Source organism: Coregonus clupeaformis, chromosome 6, assembly GCF_020615455.1.
Source record: "Coregonus clupeaformis isolate EN_2021a chromosome 6, ASM2061545v1, whole genome shotgun sequence".
Lineage (NCBI taxonomy): Eukaryota > Metazoa > Chordata > Actinopteri > Salmoniformes > Salmonidae > Coregonus > Coregonus clupeaformis.
Genome location: NC_059197.1, coordinates 35,965,271 through 35,971,739, shown reverse-complemented (window position 1 = coordinate 35,971,739; position 6,469 = coordinate 35,965,271).

The window sequence follows — 6,469 nt, the reverse complement described above, 5'->3', positions numbered from 1 at the left end:
AGGAAAACCTGAAAAATCTGCAGTATATCAAATACTTGTTCTCCCCACTGTATAACAAATCCCGCTATGCCCTCCGACGAACCATCAAACTGGCAAAGAGTCAATACAGGACTAAGATTGAATCGTACTACACGGGCTCCGACGCTTGTCGGATGTGGCAGGGCTTGCAAACTATTACGGACCGCAAAGGGAAGCACAGCCATGAGCTGCCCAGTGACGAGCCTACCAGATGAACTAAATGACTTCTATGCTCGCTTCGAGGCAAGCAACACTGAAACATGCATGAGAGCACCAGCTGTTCCGGACGACTGTGTGATCATGCTCTCCGTAGCCGATGTGAGTAAGACCTTTAAACAGGTCAACATTCACAAGGCCGCAGGGTCAGATGGATTACCAGGACATGTACTCCGAGCATGCGCTGACCAACTGGCAAGTATCTTCACCTAATTTTCAACCTGTCCCTGACCGAGTCTGTAATACCAACATGTTTCAAGCAGACCACCATAGTCTCTGTGCCTAAGAACACCAAGGTAATCTGCTTAAATGACTACCGACCCGTGGCACTCACGTCTATAGCCATGAAGTGTTTTAAAGGCTGGTCATAGCTCACATGAACACCATTCTCCCAGAAACCCTTGACCCACTCCAATTTGCATACCGCCCCAACAGATCCACAGATGACGCAATCTCTAATGCACTCCACACTGCCCTTTCCCACCTGGACAAAAGGAACACATATGTCACAATGCTATTCATTGACTACAGCTCAGTGTTTAACACTACAGTGCCCTCAAAGCTAAGGACACTTGGACTAAACACCTCCCTCTGCAACTGGATCCTGGACTTCCTGACAGGCCGCCCCCAGGTGGTAAGGGTAGGTAACAACACATCTGCCACGCTGATCCTCAACACGGGGGCCCCTCAGGGGTGCGTGCTCAGTACCCCTCCTGTACTCCCTGTTCACCCATTAATGCAAGGCCAAGCACGACTCCAACACCATCATTAAGTTTGCCGACGACACAACAGTGGTAGGCCTGATCACAGACAACGACGAGACAGCCTTTAGGGAGTAGTGGTGACATGATAACAACCTCTCCCTCAACGTGATCAAGACAAAGGAGATGATCGTTGACTGCAGGAAAAGGAGGGCCGAGCACACCCCCATTCTCATCGACGGGGCTGTAGTTGAGCAGGTTGAGAGCTTCAAGTTCCTTGGTGTCCACATCACCAACGAACTATCATGGTCCAAACACACAGTCATGAAGAGGGCACGACAAATGCCTATTCCCCCTCAGGAGACTGAAAAGATTTGGCATGGGTCCTCAGATCCTCAAAAGGTTATACAGCTGCACCATCGAGAGCATTTTGACTGGTTGCATCACCGCCTGGTAGGCTAACTGCTCAGCCTCCGACCACAAGGCACTACAGAGGATAGTGCGTACGACCCAGTACATCACTGGGGCCAAGCTTCCTGCCATCCAGGACCTCTGTACCAGGCGGTGTCAGAGGAAGGCCCTCAAAATTGCCAAAGACTCCAGCCACCCTAGACATACACCGTTCTCTCTGCTATCACATGGCAAGTGGTACCGGAGCGCCAAGTCTAGGTCCAAAAGGCTTCTTAACAGCTTCTACCCCAAAGCCATAAGACTCTTGAACAACTAATCATGGCTACCTGGACTATTTGCTTTTTACGATGCTGCTACTCTGTTTATGATCAATGCATTGTCACTTTACCTCTACCTACATGTACATATTACCTTAATTACTTCGACTAACCATTGACTCTGTACCGGTACAACCTGTATATAGCCTCGTTACTGTTATGTTATTGTTGCTCTTTAAGTATATGTTATTTTTCTATTTTCATATTATTATTTTTTTGTTGTATTTATATTTCTTTTACTTCTGTTTATTTAGTAAATACTTTCTTAACACTTATTTTTCTTAACATTGCATTGTTGGTTAAGGGCTTGTAAGTAAGCATTTCACTGTTGTATTCGGCACATGTGACAAATAAAATGTGATTTGATTTGATCATACAAACACAACCATATTTTTTACACTTCATATTTTGCCAATCGGTACATAACGAGGTTTGAACCTGCAATGTTTGGTTCCCTAGCCATGTCATTAACCATCTGCAGCACCATTGGATAGCTGTGGGGTTGTGTTATTTTTTTTATTTTTATATTTATAAGGTCAATCAGGACACAGAACACAGAACAGTTATTAAAATGTTCCCATCCTCTTCATATTCTGTGTAATAATAATAATAATAATAATAATAATAATACTGTAATAATGTAATAATGTAATAATATATTTTATGATTTTCTTTCTTCATCACATGTTGCAAGTCTCTTGAAATGTGATTTAGAAATTGAGAAAAGGTAAAATAAATATATATATATATTGTTTGAAGGTTCTTAATCTGTATTTAAGAAGCATATGAATACACAAGAATACAAGTTAATTTTAAAGAAGCTCTATCTAACTAAAATCACATTTCATAAGATGTATAAACTAGAGATCCTGGTTCGAATCCAGTCTCTGTCGCAGCCGGCCGCAACCGGGAGACTCATGGGCGGCGCACAATTGGCCCAGCGTTGTCCAGGGTAGGGGAGGGAATGGCCGGCAGGGATGTAGCTTAGTTGATAGAGCATGGTGTTTGCAACGCCAGGGTTGTGGGTTCGATTCCCACGGGGGGCCAGTATAAAAAAATAATAATAATAAAAAAATATATATATATATATATATAATCAAAAAATAAAATATGTTATCACTAACTGTAAGTCGCTCTGGATAAGAGCGTCTGCTAAATGACTAAAATGTAAAAATTTAAATAAGAAAATCATAAAATGGTTACATAGGAATAAAAAAAGACATAGGAAGAGGATGGGAACATTTTAATGACTCAGAAAGCGTTTGTCCTGATTTGATTGGTTGACCATATTTGTATAATCTCGCGTTTCCTGATTTGATTAGATCCCAGGCTGTGTCACAACCCGAATTCCCATAGGGCGGCGCACAATTGGCTCAGCGTCGTCCGGGTCAGGGGAGGGTTTGACCAGGTTTTTTACTTAGCTCATCGTGCTCTAGCAACTCATTGTATGCGGGCTAGCTGCGGTCGTCATTTGAACTGTGTTTTCTCCGACACATTGGTGCAGCTGGCTTCCAGGTTAGGCGAGAGGGTGTCAAGAAGCGCGGTTTGGTGGGTCATGTTTTGGAGGACTCATGACTCGACCTTCGCCTCTCCTGAGCCTGTTGAGGAGTTGCGGCGATGAGACAAGATTGAAAAAGGGGGTAAAAAAAATGAAAGAAAAAAACTTGAAATTGAGGCTGAGATATACTCTACTAACAGAGAGGACGTCTTTATTTTGTCCAGATTTATAAATCCAGTCAGAAATTAAACTAACTGAACAAAAGAAAACGTTGTATAAAAATGTACTGTTCAACTTTTAAAAAACGCACCTGATATAATTCCTACTTTGAGTCGCTTGATATGGTCCCGCCTGCCTTATTTTTCATGATCTGAAAAGCAAAAGTGATCCTAGATCAGCGCTCATAGTCTTGGATACCTTGTAAATATGGGGCTAGAAGTACGCAGCATATCAAGAGGATGGGTGAAGTGATGGTGAATAACCCAGTTACCAGTATTTCCCTGGGTTAGTTATGTCTAAGAAGGCTGCAAAGGAAGAATGGACTTCCTGATTGACCATACTGCCATGATTATATACTGAAAAAAGACAACAGACTAGAACTTCCCTGATGGTGCAGAGGATTAAAAGTCCTGGCTTGGGAACCACACTTTGAAGGTTCAAACCCAAGATGTGCAGATTATCAACATATGAAGTATAGCAAATATGGTTCTGATTGTAGGGTTAAGTGCTGTTCAAATGTCCTATGAAATTTAAAATGCCATGTGTCTCTATATCACCTAACATACAGTTCTGAAACGCAACTTGCCATTATATCTGGAGGGAAACATAATTAGGATGTATTCTTATCTGCTTTCCTATGACATCATTAGGATGTATTCTTATCTGCTTTCCTATGACATCATTAGGATGTATTCTTATCTGCTTTCCTATGACATCATTAGGATGTATTCTTATCTGCTTTCCTATGACATCATGTCCATGATAGAAATGCTGTGGTAATATTAGGTCAAACATAAATATAACATTTTCTAAACGTTCTTGAAATGTTCTGAAGACCAAGACATGGTGAAATATATATTGCGTGAACATCAATGGAATATTATGTTAAACCTAAAACAAATATAAAAACGGTCTTATTTAATTCTTACAACATTAAAGGTTATGTCCTGTGCAATCTAACTTAAACATTGCATGAATGTTATCACAACTGAGCATATTTTGTGTTTTGGGAACCTATCTCTTGTAATGTAACCACACTGTTCTGAGAACCTAATTACATGTTCTGGGAACCTTTAAATAACTCAGAAAGACTGTTTTGTCAACATTCTTGCAACATCAAACGAATGTTTTCTGCTCAGTGGAGGCTCCTCAGAGGAGGAAGGGGAGGACCATCCTCCTCAGTGAATTATATGGGTTTTTTAAATAGTGGAACATTTAAAAAGTTATCCTATTTAGATAAAACTATACTAAATAAATTCACGTCGCCAAATAATTGATTATAACAACCTGTTTTGCAATGAAGGTCTACAGTAGCCTCAACAGCACTCTGTCTGGTAGCACCATGGTGTAGCCAGAGGACAGCTAGTTTCCATCCTCCTCTGGCCACAATGACTTCAATACAAAACCTAGGAGGCTCATGGTTCTCACCCCCTTCCATAGACTTACACTGTAATTATGACATCTTCCGGAGGGCGTCCTCCAACCTATCAGAGGTCTTGCAGCATGAACTGACATGTTGTCAACCCAATCAAAGGATCAGAGAATGAATCTAGTACTGAAAGCATAAGCTACAGCTAGGTAGCACTGCAGTGCATAAAATATGGTGAGTAGTTGACTTAAAGAGAGAGAAAGACAATAGTTTACCAGTTTTGAACAAATTCATTTCTTCACAAATGAAGGAGAAGCGAGAGAGAGAGAGAGAGAGAGAGAGAGAGAGAGAGAGATAGCTATATATTTTATTATTTTTTACTTTCACTTAGCTAGTGAATGCAGCCAGCTAGTTTAGCCTACTCAAACACTCGGCTCAGAGAGGGATGCTATGTTAGCTAGCTGGCTATGGCTATCCAACACTGGAACTCTTCCAAGTCAAGGTAAGCTTTTGGTTTTATTAATTTATTGCCAACGGGGCCCGCCGGTGTAACTGCTAAACTGCTTGCTTACTGTACACTGTACTCCATGATTGTAGAAGGGTTTACTAACTTGTTAGTTCTTGTAGCGATGTTGACTAGCTATGACGTTAGCTAATATGGTGATAACGATGTAGGCTGTGTGTAGCGGTTATGATATGAAGGTTTAGCTTGGAAAGGATTTTTCGCCTGGTCACAGACAGCTGATGCGTTGTGCACTGAAGTCCACAGGCAAAGGGAAAAGTTGAGAGGAGGAGAGCGCGAAGATGCGAGAAGGAATTATACAATGAGCAAAATGATCATGCGGTTTGTATGTGGCTGCTGTGCAGATTCTGTTGAAAAACGTTTCTTAAACGGAAGCAAACTGAACTTTTGGACTAATGATTACACCCTAGATCAGCTAGATGCAGGCAAGAGTGTGCAAGGCGGTATTTAATATGTAACTGTCTGTCACCTTGATTACAAAAAAAGTTTATCTCGACCTGTGCACCTACGTTGTAAACTTTCATTCATAGGCTAGGTTGTAGCAACCTCATGATGGTTATAGGGAAATGTTGAGTATCATGTAGTAGCCTAAACCTATCGATGTTACTTTGAGCTGGGTGAATGGAATATGAATGACAGTCATCCAATATGCTGTAATAGAAATAAGGCCATGCTCATTAAAAAAATTGTCACCGACCACCACTGACCCTGATACAAACATTATCTGAATGTTAGCATAACTGGACAGTTTTTGTGTTTTGGGAACATATCTCTTGTCATGTCCCCACAATGTTACCACAACCTAGTGAACATTTTGGGAACCTTTAAAGAACAGACAAAATTTGTTCTGGGAACGTTCTTGTAACATCAGTTTAATGTTTTTTGTACCCTAAAATAAACATTGTAGAATCATCCGTGTAACTGGACAGTTTTTGTGTTTTGGGAAAATATATTTTGTGATGTTCTCACAATGTTCCCACTAGACTGTTCCCACAACCTGATTAAATATTCTGGGAACCTTTAAAAAGCAGATGTGCTTCATTGAAAGCGATATGGTGTTTGATTTTACTTTTCAGTCGAGAGGCTGGCTGTTGGTGTTAGGGCCTACGGTGTGAGCTAGAGTGTGTGTGTGTGTGTGTGTGTGTGTGTGTGTGTGTGTGAATTAATACAGCATGTATTAGTATGCATTAGTGTGTG